The sequence below is a fragment of the Thermobia domestica genome, chromosome 12 (genome assembly GCF_964235325.1).
Source record: "Thermobia domestica chromosome 12, izTheDome1.hap1.1, whole genome shotgun sequence".
Lineage (NCBI taxonomy): Eukaryota > Metazoa > Arthropoda > Insecta > Zygentoma > Lepismatidae > Thermobia > Thermobia domestica.
Window position 1 is genome coordinate 126,803,023 of NC_137465.1, and position 19,380 is coordinate 126,822,402.

At 35.9% G+C, this 19,380-nt stretch overlaps 1 protein-coding gene across 1 annotated transcript in view; it reads left to right on the top strand.

The window, feature by feature from the left end:
* Positions 1-19,380, top strand: part of AsnRS (asparagine--tRNA ligase) — a 129,956-nt gene that overhangs the window by 42,924 nt on the left and 67,652 nt on the right. The window lies entirely within an intron of this gene.

The following is a 19,380-nucleotide window of genomic DNA, read 5'->3' on the forward strand; positions in this document are numbered from 1 at the left end:
CTAGTGTTTGTGAACTCATTTTATTTCTTCATTTGTCCATATATTACGTCTTTATATGATTCTTTTAAGAAATTGTGTTTGGAAGAAGTTTCAGACGTCACAGTACTCTTGAGTAACCGATGAATCATGCTTACCGAGAAAATATCTCTCTCAAAATTCCGTGTGTGTGTGTTAGAATAACTGGAATTGTTAGAAATGTATGTATGATTTGCACACACTTCACAGAGAAAATGGAGCCAGTTGGATATCATTTTGTGGTGCTTGCGATCAGATTCTAGCATCCATTTTGATATCTTGCTGCGGTCTATTAATATCGTCGACCTTTTCCAAGCTGATTTGGAAGTTTGTTAAACAATTCATCTATTTTTCTTGTTAGTTCATTGACTTAAGTGTAAATGAATATTACCATCAATGAATATGTATTTACATCTTTTGCATTGTAACACTGTGTATGATGCATGTATAGAGTCTACAAAGGTCTGATCATGTATTGGAAAAAAATATATATAATAGTGTTATCTTCAAGTAAATGGCAAACAGGTGTCTATAAATTTTCTCCGAGACTCAATGATCAGCCAAAAAAAAAGATAAAATAGTAAGCATTTGATATTAAAGTTATCTAAGAGTATTATCAAAATTATTTTTCCCATTTTGATACTGAAATGACTATTTTGTTCGAGGTAAAATTATAGTTGTCTAATATTTCTTAGCCTGGGTGCACATCAGTAAAAAGTGTAGTGAAAATAAAAAATCACCTAACTTGTCTTATATACATTCAGCTGAAATTATGAAATGTAAATGTAATTGAAATACAGTAAATTGTAAATTAAAGTAAATTATTTGTATTGTTAGGTGAATAACAAGCAAATCTAATAGACTATGATAGAAGAACAATAGAAATAAATGTGGAGCTCTTAATAAATGCTTGCAGGAACATGGATTTAAAAGTAAATTCAGAGAAAACTAAATAAGTGAAAATTCGCCGGGATCGTAATACTACAAATTATGGATACGTCAATATATCAAACAATACTAGAGACAAAGTGATACTTTCAAATATCTAGGATTGATATTAACAGACCAATCGATCAGACCATATCTACGAAGAAATTAAAATATCGACTGTAAGCAGAGAATTCGTATTTTATTCAGTTCAAAATCTTTTGTCGATGATTTTTAAGCTTAAAATATATAAAATGACATTCACACCTGTTGTTTTGTATAGTTGCAAAACATGGTCGCTAACTCTGAAAGAACGCAAACTGAAAGTACTTGAGTATACAAAATACTGAGGCAAATATTCGGACGCAAGGGGAACGGAAATGCGGAAACTTCAGAACGAGGAACTGCGTAATCTACCCCGTTTGCCAAACGTTGTTAGTCAAGTTTAGAAGGCTCACGTGATGTAGCAAGAATGAAATTAGGAACTATCTCAAAACTTTAACAGCAAATCCAGTCGGAAAACGTCCAGTAGGAAGATCTAAATGCAGATAGAAGGACAATATCAAGATGGATCTCACAAATATAGGAATACAAAATAGAAACTGAATCCAGTTTGCTTAACAAAAGTCAATGGAGAGCTTTTGTGAATGCGGTATTGAACCTCCGGGTTCCGTAGGTTGTAGAGATAGTTTAAGTGAATAATAATGGTAAAAATTCAAGTGTTAAGCCTTTATGTATGAATATTACATAAGTTAATTACTTTGGATCTTTCTCTCAACAGTATTCTAACATACATACTACTGTGTCTGTTTAGAAGAAAGAAATGGAATGGGGTATACAAACTCTACATGTCTTTTCGACAAAAACTTCCAAATGGTTTGGAATGCAGTTTTTTGTACTATAAAGTGAAATGAGTGTACTGATCATGTATTAGAAAAAAACATTTTTTTTCATCCACGTACTTTTGTTAAGTGCATTTATATAATGTAATTTCTACTTATGTCAAAATAAAATTTAAAAAAGAAAGTTCAAAATGCTCCAAGAGCATTGCCAGATATAACAAAACGAATAGAGAGATGAAGCGGAAAAGATAATTATAATTGTTCCTACATGTAAAAGTAAATATTTTATCCGCGCTTTCTTCTGTTTCTCGCAAAAATTCGCAAAACATAATCTCTCTATGACTTACGGTTCCCGAGAAATGGCTTCTTAAATTTCCGAAATTCGAACTTTTTTGGCCAATATTTCGGGGACGGTACCCAGTTGACCAGTGGCCACCTGTTACTATTTGGTACCAAAATGTTCACCATCTTCATAGGTATTGATCAACACCAATATGATCTCTCTATGACTTACGGTGCCCGATATATGGCACCTTAAATCTCCCAAAGTCGGAACCATTTTTTTGCCAATATCTCGGTAACGGAAAGACATAAAGAGATTGTAATTCTGTTAATCAAAACATAAGAGGATGGTAAACATTTTTGTACCGATGTTAACTGGTGGACAATGGCCACCGATTACTATTTGGTACTCACCATCTCTTAGGTATTGATCATCACCAATATCATCTTTCTCTAACCTATTGTTCCCGAGATATAGCTCGTTAAATCTCCGGAAACGGCAACTTTTTGGCCAGTATGCCGAGAACAGTAAGATTGACGCGAGAAATTCCATCACTTCCTCAGATAGTTTCTGATACTCTATCGACTGGAGAGCTCAAAATTGAAAAAATCATAAATAACAGACACACCTACACACACACACAAACATAGGGAATTCAGTAACGAACTTATCAAGTTCGTTGAAAAATATAATAATTAGCTCATTCTCTGAGGTTATTGACAAAGGAACATTTAACTTGTACCCACTTTTGGCTGGTAGCTGTCAGTATTACAGTGTTTTGTATTACGACTTCGATATTTGTGTTATTTAGTTGCATTGCTTAATTGAAGTACAGATTCGTGAGAAACAAGCAAAATACTGTAATGGTTTCAGATTTCTTCATCCCATCCTATGTTTTGAGTCACGGCATAGGAAATATACTTCTAAGTTAAGTCCATACAGCCTTGCAGCATGGCCTCTGATTGCAACATTTTCTACACTGATCGAATTTTTTCCCGCTGCGAGTTAACCCTACAGTGGTCTGGTGGAAAAAAGTTTCATAAATGGTCGGGCTGGGTCTGAGACCTAAGAAAATAAAACTGCATAATTAATTTGTAACCGAAATTTTTAAAAATAAACACATACTTTTATGTAATTACAAGTATTTTTAAAACAGAAAAAAACATTTCAGATCAAAACTGGTGTTTTGCTTATTTTTTAAAAATGTTTTTGTTTACGTATCTTTGTTAGTAAATTATATGAGCTTTTCTAGAAAATTATAAAAAATAAATACTTGCTTAAATGTTGTTATAGATAAGACACAAGTTTATTTAACATAACCTAATGCACCACCTATGTTAAAATGTACTGATTACCAGGGGGTAAAGTGTTTTTAATTTTTCATTATTGGCAAGATAATTATCTAATGGCGGAGTGGGTGGAGTTTTCTCAGCAGCGGCAGCAGATAACAATTCTTCACTCTTATCTTCTTCACCAAGCTCAGTGTTACTATCATGGTCAGTAAATAATTAAAAATCAGGATCTGCATCAGAATCATCCAGTTCAGTTTCATCATCATATAAGATTCTATGAATTTCTCTCACAGAAAGTGTTCACGTTTTACTATGTTCTAAGATTGCTCAAAATACCAACTGAAATGTTCTTCGTATATACACACTCAAAAGATGTCGAATAGGTCATCACAATAAAAAAGTAAACTTCCTACAAAAATCCCACTGTGATTAGTTCCAGTTTCAGGTTTATTGAAACGTGGACTCCTTCCAATTTGGTTGTTCGAACTTATTAATAACTAGCTAAAATACTGTTTTTCGCACTGGGGGGGGGGGGATAAGGTATATACAATCTATCATTTTTTATGGCAAACAAATGAATGAAATAAATTAGGAAGAGTTGCCCATGCCGATATGAATTTCACACACACACACACACACACACACACACATATATATATATATATATATATATATATATATATATAATTCATATCGACAGGGGCAGCTTTTCCTTATTTCCTTAAAAAATGAAATATATATATATATATATATACAATAATTGTACGAAGAGCAATGCATACTCTGTTGCCCTTGTCAGTCTCGAACAAGTTGCTATGTCAGGGTGTCTACTAAAATCCCAAAATGAAATTTCGTGACTTTTTCGTGACCTTTTCTTTACCAAATCATAAAATTTCCTAATATTTTTCAAGAGCGAATTTGGGTGGGGATTACGCCGAATTTTCATCCATGCGATAGAAACTTACTTTGCTTGCGATTTGGTAGCGTCTAAAGCTGATCATAGACATTTTTGGTGGTGAACTTTGACGTTTTATAGAATAAAATTTTCCAATCTGTACTTACATTTGAACAGTTAAAAAAAAATCGTGACCCAAAAGCTAAATTTCCAGACTTTCATGACCATTTTCTGATTTTGTGACTTTCGTGACCGATAGAGTGTATGGCCCATTTTGTCTAAACTTGAGTTCAAATGTCGTAAGGACTGTTGTCATTCAGCTTAGCAGTCCCAAAAACTATGGATTCGACACAAATACCGGTCATTTTGGACGTGATTTTTCAGGCCCCCAACCCTCTTTGATTGATGAGTGCTGAAGTTGGACTTGAATGGCGTCGGGAGTGTTACTATTGATCTTAGTGACCCCAGAAAGTACGAATTTGACAATAATTTTCGGTATCCTAGTCATTTATAATCTTTTGTGTATATTCCCCAGTGGTGAAATTTAATAAAAAGAGCTTCGTAGGTGATTAGATCTGGTGAAGGGATATCTGTGAACAAAAATGTTGTGCTCCAAGTCACTCCTTTCTATGCGAAAACAGATCACACACTATTTCAAAGATAGAACTGATTATCGATTCATACTACCAACCTTCAACAAATGATCAGTTTCTATCTGTAATAAGATTCCAGAGACGTTAGTCGATTGGCACGTGAACAGAAAATTTCTGTCAATCATTATGTAGTTTCACAGTATTCCAAAAGTCCACGGCGTGATTTATTTATTCCATGTGTTCAAGGCAAGAGCAATACTACATAAGTCATACAACTTTTGGCTCTCTTTTGTTTGAATAGTAAGCTTACTTTAGTAAGGCTTAAATGCTATATTTTTGTAATTACGAATTACATATATTTAAGTAAAATATGTGACAAAAGTAAACAGAATATTTTAAGTACTTAGTAATTCTTTGCCAACACATTGTTTAATTTAGGGATTATGGAAGTAAGGATATTATGACAATATGGCCTTGTGTCCATCTTGAATAAAGAAAAACACAGCTTTTTTTTTTACAAGGGTAGCTAGAATATTTATTATAAAAAATTAAACTAGAAATGTAACGGTTTCGGAAGTAAAGCACTTCCTTCCTCAGACTACACTCTACAACTGAAATCAGAAATAAAATTATATACAATAAAGAAAGGAGATCATTGTATAAGGAATCACTACTAATTAAAAGTTCACTTTTCTTTTTATAGCACTACCTCCCCTCCCCCTCCCGAGGGGCGAGCGTAAGTGCCTTTCACCTGTAAAATTTGATGAGTCCCAACATAACAAACAACTATGAACTGATAATAGCCGGAAACAGCTTTCTAACAATAACATTCGTGAAAACAAGACCTTGGAAACACCTGCTTGAAATAAAGAGCTAAACAAAATAAAAATTATAAAGCTTGTGACCTTTTAAAAGCATTGACATTATGCAGAAAACCATAAGTAAATAATGAAACCCTAAAATTAAGTAAATAACTAACTAAATAAATAAAGATATATAAAAGAATACATAAAGCAAATTAAACATTATAGTGTCCTTATATTTTACCTTCATGAAGCACGTCAGTGAAACCGGCCATGAAGTGAACTGGGAAGGAGCAACGGTAGTGAAGTATGAATGGAGACAACTGGTTAGGAAGTGGAAAGAAGCTAAGAGGATAAAGATGTAGCAGATAAAGCTATGAACTGGAATAGTGGTTATAGTATTAATGAAGAGTGGGAGGACATTTTGCAAAAGGAAGAACGGAGAAAGAAGAGGGTAAAATATAAGGACACTATAATATTTAATTTGATTTATGTATTCTTTTATATATTTTTATTTATTTATTTATTTATTTAGTTAGTTTACTTATTTTTAGGGTTTCATTATTTACTTATGGTTTTCTGCATGATGTTAATGCTTTTAAAAGGTCACAAGCTTTATAATTTTTATTTTGTTTAGCTCTTTATTTCAAGCAGGTGTTTCCAAGGTCTTGTTTTCACGAATTTTATTGTTAGAAAGCTGTTTTCGGCTATTATTAGTTCATAGTTATTTGTTATGTTGGGACTCATCAAATTTTACAGGTCAAAGGCACTTACGCTCCTCCCCGGAGGGAGAGGTAGTGCTATAAAAAGAAAAGTGAACTTTTAATTAGTAGTGATTCCTTATTGGTGGAAAGAACAATGATCTCCTTTCTTTATTGTATATAATTTTATTTCTGATTTCAGTTGTAGAGTGTAGTCTGAGGAAGAAAGTGCTAAACTTCCGAAACCGTTACATTTCTAGTTTAATTTTTTATAATAAATATTCTAGCCAGCCTTGTAAGAAAGCTGTGTTTTTCTTTATTCAGGAAGTAAGGAAAGTATATTCTATTGAAAATCCACAATCATTGTAATACCCAACCTAAGTCATATAGGAGCAAGTCACTGCCTAAATACTATATAATTTTTCTTCAAACTCCTCCCAAAGCCAATGGGTGCATTTGGACTAGCATCAATTGATGTGATATTGATATGATTGGCATTAACTAGATTACAGTTTTGTTGTTTCACTTCATAGTATTCTTCACTCAGTGTGTAACAGCGAATAATCAAATCTTTGAAATATTAAACTAACCATTGAGCTACTTTGTACATGGTATGAAGTTGTCCTGAAATAACAGGTCTGAGAAGAACATCGGCTTTGTGAATTTCTGGTAGGCTATAAATTATGGGTAATCCAGGGTTAGAAATTTTTAGAGCTTTACTTGTTACATCATCTAAAATATCTGATCTAACAATGATTATACTATTATTAACCACTACTTCTTGTAAAGGGGTAGACTCTTATCTGATATACAAACTACCTTGCACTTTCTCTAAAACCTTCCTCTTGTACATTTGTCATGGTATAATTATGTATGTTACTTTGTCTGCCTTTATCACCAATTGTTACGTTGTGTAAACCATTTCCTAAAGTCAGTCATAAGCCTAGAGTAAAAGTTTTTATTTATTTTTTGTCTTCTGTCGTTACGTAGAGAGTACTTAAACAAGTATGTATTGCGGTAATACAATCATATCCAAACTTTTCCATCTCATTTTGGTCTAAGGAGGCACGGTGGCTCAGTGCTAGAGCACTTACTTCTGGTGCGTGGGGTTCCTGGTTCGATCACTCGCCAAGTAAGTTTGTAATGGGCATCATGTCCGTGGGTTTTCTCGGGATACACGAATTTCCTCCCACAATATCATTGCATTGATTCTTCCATTATGATTCACTTGCTTTATCATCCATTTCCCTTGGCCTAAAGGGCGTATTCATGGGGCGTTAAAGTGAAAGACTGCATTTAATTTTTCATTGTGGTCTAACATTTCAACAACCGTCTCTCCGGATAAAATAAATTTCATCTAAGGTTTGTTGGGGTTAGGACTGAATCGAAGGCCTATTATAAACAATTCCTCGAATTCCTGATGTACCGGTAAATTCTGTTATTAGATTATGTTCCATCTACTTTTTTCAGTTTTTTTTTTAAACCGGTATTCTCTTTCATTTATGAGAGGAGAATGACCACAGATTTTAAATTATGTTTAGGTTCGGGCCAGAGGAGGTGTTCACCCCGACGTTCTTCATTCCATACCACAACAACTCCAACTTTGTGACTGGGCACATTATCTCCTGGAATAATGCACCATTGACGGAAACTTCTGGGCCATAGAATCTATATGATCCCCTAAAATGATGATGTAGCCATGGGCAGTGACGCGACCGGTAATGTCAGTAGAGGACCCACTGAAAACCGCGGATCATACCTTTCTTTGGGAGTCCGTTATACATAAACACAGCCCGTAATTTGAATGATGCCTCATCTGTCCATATCACACGTTTCCAGTCACCAGCTGTCCATATTGTGCCTTCGTTACACCATTGACATCGTGCTAAAGCCTTATTGTTCCGTATCAACGGTTTTGCCCCTGTCACCCAACCTTGTATTATGTCCATGTCGGAAGTCGCGGAGGACTGTGATTGTCTACACAGGTTGTTTGAGGTGCTGCTTGAATTCCTCCTTGACATGCTGCAGTCACACAACAATTCTGGCCGTCATCATAAAAAGTTTCCATTTCTTCATAGATCTTCGCTTTCATCCTCTTGTAGGAACTTTGACTACTCCATATTCCACTTTTGACAGTTCGACATTTCCACTACATTCAGACTCCATATTTTAAGCAGTTTTAACCTAAAGTCACAACGGTTCGTAATTAGTCTCATGATTAGACTTCGGATCGATATGCACTAAAAAACGGCAAAATATGCATGCAAATATGCGCTAAAAATCACGAAAATATGCACTGAAAATATGCAGATATGCACTAAAAATTGTAAATATGCACTACTCAAACGCTAAAGTTAAATAAGAAATTTTATTATCTTTAGAGAAAAAAGTTGTTACTTGAACTACATAAGGTAAACGCGCCTGAATTCGACAGGTACCTAAATTCGATATACCTGTGCTTAAATGTTGTGAAATAAGCTAAGATGTCATCCCTGCAATCGTGAATAGAAGTGGCAACATTATGGGAGTGTCTTTTCTCGTGTCAAAAGCACGGTTACAGTAGATGAGTCAAATGTATGGAGAAAAGAAGTACATTGTTGTGTGTGTGACACACTCTTCGAGAAAAAACACATAATCTTAAGGAAAACATAAGACTGCAAGTTATTTTCCGAAGATTTTTATTAAAGTTAGGTTTGATTCAAGCAAATAGTAGTACTTTAATATTGTAAAGGAGTTTCAATCAGTGCGTTTTGTGTTCTTCTGTGAGGACAAAGGTTGTGATATAACATGAACGGGGGGTTGTCGAAAACACGAGCCTTTATTTGTAACGTGAACCGGATTTCGACAAGGTAGTCGAATTCATGCTCAGTAGTGCAAATATAATTTGAGCTGAATATCTAAACGTACAAGTACTGTATGTTCAAAGTCTTTCATAAAGCTATTTGTTGCATAATTCTCCGATACTTGTAATCTCAGTTCGACATGGGATGTCGAAATCAGGTTCCAGCTTGTCGAATTGAGGATCATCGAAGTAACTACTCAGTTCAGAAAGTTCTGTTCTTTTGTCCGTCTGATTATTTCTGCATAATAATAAAACAATATTTGAAGCCGAGAAGAGATTACTATTACTAATAATGCAGACTTAATGTTTTACATGGATATAATTAAAGGTGTCGAATTCAGGTACCGCAACTGTCGAAACCAGGCGAAGTGTGTCGAATTCGGGTTCCATTGGCGAGTTCCAGTTTCATAAAAATCTCTAACATTAACATTTGAGCCTTGAAGTGACTTTTAGTATTAGAAGAGACTATACATTTCAAGGAAAGAAATGGGCCAATACCGACCAATGTTATGGCCACAATAGGCGATTGATTTTGAAAAAGGTCCTTAACCTGTCGAAATCCAGCGCGTTTACCTTATACTTGGTGTATAACTATCATGCATTCATGCTACAATACACAACTGTGTAGTTTTCGGGGTTTTCTTGCAAAAGCCTGCATTTGTCGTGTACATCGAAAAGTTCTTTCCGTGTCACGGGTCGTTAAGGGACAGTATTTCAAAAAAGCAATGTTACCTGCCGATAAATCTGAAATTCGTGCGTCGTTGTTCCCAGGAACACTACATTAAACAAGAATTTTATGTCTGGATTTTTCGCGTCTATTGAATGTGAGTTTTGAAGAAATGCTTGTCCGATTGATCTTGCTGGCGTCTGTTTCGTTATTGAATCAAACATCTCAAATGCACTGCAAAGTCCTAATTATCGCTCTTCAAATCTCGTTATTATCTTTGAAATTGAACTGAAATGAGTATTGATAAACGAAAGGTCACTTTTAATGTTTTCAGCCCCGCAAGCGTCCAAGGCTTCTTGAATACATTTCGTTTATTCGAATTCAAACAGCTCACAGTCAGCATGTAAAATTAAAATACATCTCCTTTATATATAATATAGTATCTCGCTAAATTCGTTGTGCAAAAGCTGAGGAGTGATTCCTGAGAGTAAAACAAACAAAAAAGCTCCAATAAACATAGGGCGAAAACCCCATCGTTTACGTGTTATAGGCTGCCGAAATCATGAAAAAATGAATTTTAAAGGTTCATAGCTCCAAAACTATAGGACCTACCTTGGTCGGGTCAAGACTTCACTTAGGAACTAGTATGTGCCCTATCCAAAATTTACGAAAGAATGAGCGTATATTGGGGTGCGTATACGCCAAGTACTCTTGCGTATACGCTATAGGTTTGAAAACGATCGAGCGTATACCTACCAAAAATTCTAGCATTACACCACTGGTGGCTACTATGTTAGGTGTGTCGCGTGAGACAGTGTGGAAGGTGATGAAGGCCTACACAACACACGGGAAAACCACATCGGGGAAGCGGAACAGTGGGCGGAAGAAAATCATGAGTGACAGGTCACGCCGGGTATTAAAGCGCATTGTCACGCAGAACCGTTGTGCCACTGCGGAGCAAGTGACGGAGGAACTCAATCAGCACCTCCCCCACCCTGTTTCGACAATCTCAGTCTGCCGCAAATTACATGACATGAACTTACGGGGTCGTGTTGCACGGGCCAAACCGCTCATCAGGGACCATATCGCTTTCGCACACCGCAAATGGTGCCGCGACCATGCAACTTGGACCGATGCTCGGAAGTGGTACGAATCTACAAACAACTATAAGGTTCGAGACAAACGGTAATCGGATAGCGTTATATCTGGACTATAAACCGAAGTGAGTGTTGGCGAACGGTTGGCTTTTAGTTGTGATCGTTGTTTTTCAGCGGTTCTCCGACATTGATGATGGCTGATTCGCCACAGTTGTTTTCAACCAACCAATTTTCAGCTGAAAAGGAACCAGTTGACAATTTTTAACTACTAAAAATAATCGTTGGTCATGCGGTGAATATTGGTTGATTGAATTCAACGAAATAAGCAATCATAGATTATAGTTTAATTAAAACTAAAATCCGTTCGTTAAAATTAACGATTTTTACTATCAGAGAATGTTTTATGTCCCAAAGTTATTTTACGCAAAAAAAAGTGAAAACCATAAATCAACGTTTTGCCGACCATTTTGGTTACTTGGGAAGATGAAATAGAACACTCCAATTTGATTCTTTTTTGTTACAGACTTCTTGACCAGTGTGATTTTATGAAATTTCCTCCTAAGAGACTCACAATATACGATGGGTAAAGACAGTGCTGCAAAATTGATGAAAATTCGCGTTGAGCATGATCGGAGATAAGCCTTGGAAATTTCGTATCTCTGGGATCAAATTTTCCATGAACCACTCCCTGAAATCACTACTCCTGAGCTACATGGGCGTGTGCTATTTTGCAGCAACAGAATTCTTTTCTGTGCAGGCAGCGTAATAGCAATTTTCATTTCTAAACTTAGTAGTTTTTATCTTATCTTCATGTCAGAAAACACCTACCAAACATTGTCAGTGTTGTTTTGAAACACCATGTATAGAGTGCATGTGGTATCAATATTCGGACAACGAGATCATAGATAAGCATGATCACATTGTACACGTATATCTCCAATTCCAGGAAGACGCCAGCGAACGCCTATTGTACAGCTGTCTTCGAGTGTAGGTGTAGCCGTATATTGAGAATGTGAGAGGACCGGTGTTTATTCAGTTGAACTGCCACTAACGCTGGTCATGACATTTCAGTAATCCATCGGTACTATACACGATGGGAAACGGAGGGTTCTCACAGCAGCAATACTCCCGAGACGCAGTAGCGGATTTAAAGGGGGGCTTTTGGGCTGAAGCCCCACCCGAAATATTGGAGCAAGAGGAATTTGAAGTCATTCACACTAAAAATGCTGAGAATTTTGCTGAAGTAATAAATAAGTTTTTATCTGAATTATGGAAATGGATGATTCGGGCTTCCTGTGTTTGGCTTTAGATATTAACTGCTAGTCTTTTCAATGACGAGAGTCGATGGCCTTAACAGCCAAATCGCGAACTAAGTTGTAAAAGACAACCCCAATTGCATTCCAGAAGATTGCAATTTCTGTATGATTGAAGCAAAGATATATTAATTTTGTATTTTTTACTTCTGTTTTGTCGTGAAGTTTGTGATATGTATTCTTTGTTACAAAATATTTCATGTATCTACCGAAGATTTTTTTAAATCCTAGCTCATTAAGAACACAGAAAAAAAATTACAATGAGGTACATTGAACAATGTAACAATTTTAATAAAATAAAGCTTTTAAATAAATTAGGTAGAATATCGGGTAACGCCACTTCTTTGGTTCCATGAACTAAACTTTTTTTTTTAACTATATGCGAGTGTATATTACTCTATCAAATTTGAACAGCAAAACTGAATTCCACTGTTTTTCTAAATTATTTTGTTCCAACCCCCCTCAAAACAATTTCTGGATCCACCACTGCCGCGACGTACCGAAAAGCTCCTGGAAAGAAGGATCATTCGCACCGCCCTGACAGGACGGTGACCGCTAGTGCAATCAGAACTACCATGGTTAAGATGTGAGTGCAGGAACACTAAACAATTGATCGTTGATGACTGATAAACTATCCCAAGTTTCTTTTGCACAATTATTGTTGACGCCTGCTCGTCATCAAAAATGTTTTCGGCGATATTGATAGAATGCAGTGACAAGGGAAATAGAGGTTGATGGTATTCAGTGATGAGAGTAATTTCTATCTTAGACACAGTGACGTCGTATCTTCATGACATGCTCGTATATGAACTTGTAGGTGAGCAGGAAAATACAGCGTGTTCACATTTCTCATATAGGACACACACACACACTTTTTGGTACTTCGTAAGGGAAGGGACGTTAAAATAAGCTATATATTCGCCTTCATTCAAGGGAATAGCATTAGTACGTAGTACCTTCGAGGTGTTGTCAATTACATAATCGATCTTATGTCGACACATCTTCAGCAGCATAACACGCGTCCATATACCATTAGATGGGCAACGACAATCGCCCAGACATGCAGCATCTTTAAGAATAAGAATAAGAATAATTTATTGTCGTTAAACAACATGATGATGTAATAGACAACGTCAAAATTTAAGTTTGCGTACATGTAATATTTACAATTTTAATTAATCAATACAATATTTTATATTTTACCTAGTACTACTTTTCTATTCTAATCCTGAAATTTCTTCCTGAAATTCTGAAATACTATATATACACTTTTCTAAGAGCCACTTTTTACAAAAACATTTAAAATGTTTAATCTCCATTTCTCTCACTCTGAGTGGCAACAGATTATACAATTTCATCCCTATATATTTATAACTATTTTGAGTTTTGCACAGCCGCACATGGGGAATATTTATTTCATTTTTGCGCCTTGTATTGTGTGAGTGAACACTACTTCGAGTAACATAATTTGTACAGTTTTCTTTGATATACATAAGGCACGATAATATGTACAAGGATGGGATGGTCATTATTCCAAAATCTTTAAAAAAAATGTCTGCAAGATTCTCTCTCTGGAATTCCTGTTATCGTTCTTATCGCTCTTTTTTGCCACTTAAATACTGTTTGTGCCCCGGAAGAATTACCCCATAATAGTATGCCATACGAAAGATGAGAGTGAAAGAAAGCATAATATGCAGTGATTAATAGACTTTTACTTACAGATATTTTTAATTTACGTAACACATATACTGCCCTTGATAATTTTTTACAAAGTTGCATAGTATGCACATTCCAATTTAATTTTGTATCTAAGTATATCCCTAATAGATTGACTGAGGAGCATTCTTTTGTATCAGTTGTGGAGCTGCTGAGATGAAAGTATAACTTCTCTGTTTTATTATGATTCAAATGTAATTTATTGTGGAACAGCCAAACAGTAGATTTATCTATTGCTTTATTATTTTTTGTGTGTATTGCGTTGATATTATTTTCTTTCGTTATAAATGTAGTGTCATCGGCATACATAACAGTGGTTTCTAATACGTAGTCAGGTAAATCGTTAATATATACCAGAAATAGAAAAGGTCCAATGACACTTCCCTGTGGCACTCCTGTTAATATATCAAGTACGTTTGACTGTTTATTTTGTACACACACAACTTGTTTTCTACTTTCAAGATAAGACCTGATCAATAGGAGCTCAGTTCCTCTGATCCCATAATACTGTAATTTCTGAATCAATATTTCATGTGAAACAGTATCAAAAGCCTTACTTAAATCTAATAATGTTGCGCAAGCAAATGAACTGTTTTCAAAGGCATCAATTATCTCAGATACAACCTTTTCAACAGCTTTAATTGTGGACATACCTTTCCGAAACCCATATTGTGCACAGTTAATGAGTTTGTTATTTTCAAAGTACAGAGTTAGTTGTTCTTTCATGCAATGTTCAATAATTTTTGATACAATTGGTACGAGAGATATTGGTCTATAGTTGCTGGGACAGTTTTTGTCCCCTTTTTTATGTATGGGAATAGTAACCGCAATCTTAAGACAATCTGGGAACACTCCTTCTACTAGTATCCAATTAATTAAGTGTGTAAGGGGTTCCACTATTACGTCTATAATGTTTTTAATTGTACTATTAGTAAACCCATAATAATCCTCGCTACCAGATGTCTTAAACTTACGAACCACTGACAAAATTGCTTCAGGTGTTACGTTTGTCCATTTAAATGTCAAGTTACTAGTATGATTTCTACATGAACTTAGAATACATTTAAAGTCTATAACACCGTTTTCTGTGGACTTAGGGATATTGCTTGTATTACCATTTACATACTTAGCACTACTTACAAAGAATTCATTAAAAGTGTCAGGGGATATTGATATTAAATCATTTTCTTTTCGTACCCCTTTCTAGTTTCTTGCGTGGTTGCTTAGTAGGGTGGAGCGAAAAAATAAAATTTTCGAGTATCGAATTCTAAAAGGGCTCCAAAGTTGCGTATTCGCATGCTAATCAATGAAAAACTAATGAAAAAATCACACTTTGGATCTTCAGTTCGCGCAAACGCTTTAAAGTTTGAAAAAATGACAGAAAGCACCAAAATTTATCTTTATGCGAAAGAAATCAAATTTTTGAGTACAAAACTAAAAAGACTCAAAAGTTGCGTATTTGCTTGCTAATCAATGCTAAAATAACGAAAAATAATCACACTTTGGATATTCAGTTCGCGTAAACGGCCTAATATTTTGACAAAAAAAAAAAAAAAAAAAAAAAACGAAAATTTACCTTTACGCAAGAAATATGCAAATTACTTTTTTTTTATTTCTATAGCGTCTAAGTACTTTATATTAGTTGTGTGAGGGCATGCTTGTTATTAATTCGTTAATGTGAGTGATTTTATATAATTTTATTTTCATAAGGATTTTGCAGCTCTTCGCCCATCTGTCAACATTTTTTTTAATGGCCCAGAACTCATCACGAGGAGGTGGCTGCAATTCGAGTTTCACCCACATCCTAGTCAACTCTCCGACCAATTAGGGTGTGCTGAATTATGTTGATTTACTCAAGGATGTCTTAAATTCAGATTTTTAAATCAAATTTTGGCATTGTGAGTCTTGAGAGCAAATTTGCTCTAATGTACCCTTCTCTGCTTTCTTGTCGACACATCTTTCAACTTCCTGAGTATGGCATGGAAAATTTATGAAGTCAATCTCCTATTAGAATTCAATACTCGAAAAATTTGACTTTTTCATTCCACCCTACTGCTTAGTTACATATCCTATTAAGGCGAGTACTGTGTGTGTTTTAAACACACTGTATAATATGTGTAGGACATTCCATGAGCATCATGTTGCAGCGCCGTAGCTTAGAATTTTTGTGTTGGGGGAAAGCCCCCCTATTTGGGCCCCTCTATCCATCTTCCTCTTACTCTCTATGGAACCCCCGGAACCTGGGGCCCTTCCACACAGCAAGGTATGCGGGACGTTAGTTACGCCCCTGGGTCCGTTCCATACATGACAAATTAATTAAAGGGACAATATTGACAAATCTCAAATCCATACGAATAAATATTATTTCTAGGGCCCCTAATAGTATATATTTTTTTACTGAAAAGGGCCCACGACTCATTTTTGTTTTATTGACCTTTTGTGTGCTGTTTTGTTTATGTAATGTAGTGAACCTGTTTGATGCTTCATTTATAATTTCATGTTCGTATCGTATATGGAGTAGGAAAATGTTGTTTTAAAGTGCCCCCCTCGAACGGCGGGGAGCTTCCCTGGGGGCAGTTGCCTCCTTCCCCCCACAAATTCTGGCCCTGCCATGTTGAAAACAGTAGAATCTACCACCGCTTTATTCTTGTCTGCAACTTTGAACCAAGCCCATGAATTCCTACTCGATTTTCTTAAACTGATTTTCGCCAGTGTAATTGTTAGTTCTCACATATTTCATGTTAATAAAATTTAAACTCTCTCTAAAAGGTCTTATGATGACGAGTCGCTGCATTTGATAACATATTCCGAATATTTATTTCTCCCTTTTTTCTGTATTCTTAATAAACTCAATAGGTGATATACGTATTATTTATTTACTTTTTGTTCTTCATCTCGCTGTGTGTGTTGGAACTTGTCCTCAGCATTGTAGTTCATTTGCAATTCTCGTTTACTTCATTGTTCGTTGCAATGCCTAAAATACACAGTTTAGTTTTGCTGGCATAGTTTCTTAATGTATTATTTCCATCTTCCTCAAGCTGCAATTCGCTCATTGAAGCCTCATTTCCACCTTTAGAACTTTAGTTTCTACACTGTCATAATAATATTTCTCGTGCTACCTTTCGATTTGTGTGGAATTAATCTCTATATACATTTTTCACATTTCTCTATCAGTTTTAATTCCACTCGCCACCTTTAAGTTTACTGTGTATTTCCTTGAGTTTGTCGATTTCCCTTCTTAATTCGCCATCAACTTCTCCAGGTTTCTTTCATCATGGAATAGAGTCATTTGGTTGAGCCGATAAAAGTGTGTGGCTGCAGCCGCGACTACTTCAACAAATCAGAAATTGTAGTTCTATTTTCTTCTTTGAAAGCGGCACACATCGCACAGACATTTCAGTCACACAAACTTAATACTTAACAGCACATGTACTATTAATTTGTGTACATATTTCATTACTTCTTCCATATAGATCTAAATAGTTTGTGATCATTTTCATCTGCTACACACAATATTGAAGAGGACACGTCCCACTGTCCCCCAGCCAGAGGGACCCATGGTTATATATTTCTGTCCTTTTAGCTAGTGCGACACTTTTCCTTGTGTTTTCTTCCATCTCTGGTTGAGGAACCCAAGAGGACAAAGCCTCGTGCATTTACGGCCGGTGCATATGGTAGACAGCATATCAAAACAGCTGTATTATTCTCTTTTCGGCACAATGCCCCAGTTTCAATTCGTAAAAAAAGATAAATCGTAACTGTGTGCTCTTCATGGTGCACTTTCATGACCTTGTTCAGCAACGTACTGTTTCATGAATGACTGGGTGTTTCAGCCTGTTTGTTGGACGTCTACTGAGTTTGTGACATTAGATACGTGACTTTTGTCAATATGTATTGTACTACTGAGATAAGTTTCCCACTGGACACCATGGCGGACATTCTATTCGCTTCAAGTTAATACTATATGTGAGGAATAACATTTCAGTATTAAAATAATAAATAGAATGGTATATTACAACGAAAAAATGGACTATCAGAATTACGTAACATTTTAATTTAGATAAGTCAATTTATACTATTATATAAAAGTGGAAGTGTGTGATTCATCATCGACCAGTTCATACTACTATAGGTATTAACGTGAAATTTGAAGATAGTAGTACTTTTGTCACGAAGGTAACCCACATAACACACGACGAACCTAGGACGTCCCATTTTTGTCCCAATTATCCTACATAGTTCTCTGATTATTGGGATAATGAGTAGACATTCCATGGAAGTTCTGCATGGGATGTCCTAAAGGATTTTCAAATAGGTTGTCCACGGAACACCCCGAATGCGACAGGAGATTCCAGGGAAATCCCACGCCAGATATATCTAGGGCCACAATATCCCACAACTTACCAGTAGAAATCCCTTTGAGGTCCCGTTGAATATCCCGTTATCCGGGATATTAGCAAACATCTGGGTATCTCGCGGAGGTCCTATGGATGTCCCGGGAGCAAATTCGGATGATACTGGGATGTCCCGTTGTCCATTGCGGATCAATCTCAGATGTCCTGTGGACGTCCGTGTGCTATGTGGGTAAGGAATATGGAAAGGTTTTTACAAGTATCCATCCTGAGGGGATAAAAGATGGATGTCCCTGGCTTGCAGCATACTTCTGATGGCACAGTCCACTGATAAATAAGTCGAACTTAAAATAATATATTCTGTCTTAATGAGGCTCTGTATACCTCTTTATAAAGGCAGTTTTTATTTTTTGAGTTAATTTATATTTTAAAATAACATGTAAAAAAAGAAAAAAATCTCTTAATGAAGTAAGTTGTTTTAGATACATTTATATATAACTGCAGAATATTATTTTCAGTGTTATTATAATGCAACTGTTAGCGTTGAAATTAACTACGTTCATAATACGTAGCATCATGGCAACAACTGCATTGTCGCAGTTCTGTTTGGTCGTGGCAAATTTCAGAAACAAAACAAGTGAATGGAATAGGCACAAGTCCATAAGCCCTAAACGGTACAACACCAAAACTGCAGAAGTCGTAAAATTTAGGGTTTGTGCCCGCATTTTTACGAGGGGCGTTCCATATTGATTTACACTTTCCTTTTTCCTTCTTTCAGACTCCTCCATTGAGCTCGACATTACACTTGAAAGGAAGTAGTACTTAGGTATGCCTTCAGGTGGAAGAACAATACAGAGAAGTGTACTCCCTGGAAAACTCAGCACTTACACCAACAGCTGCAAGCAAGTGAGCGGACAACATGGAAGGTGATAAACAAACACAGAGCTGGAGAATGTGGTTTCTGTGGAAAGAGGAGGTATAGACTGCGGAAATTCACAGGCGATTGGTGGCAGTGTGTGAAGAGTGCGCACCGTCACGTAAA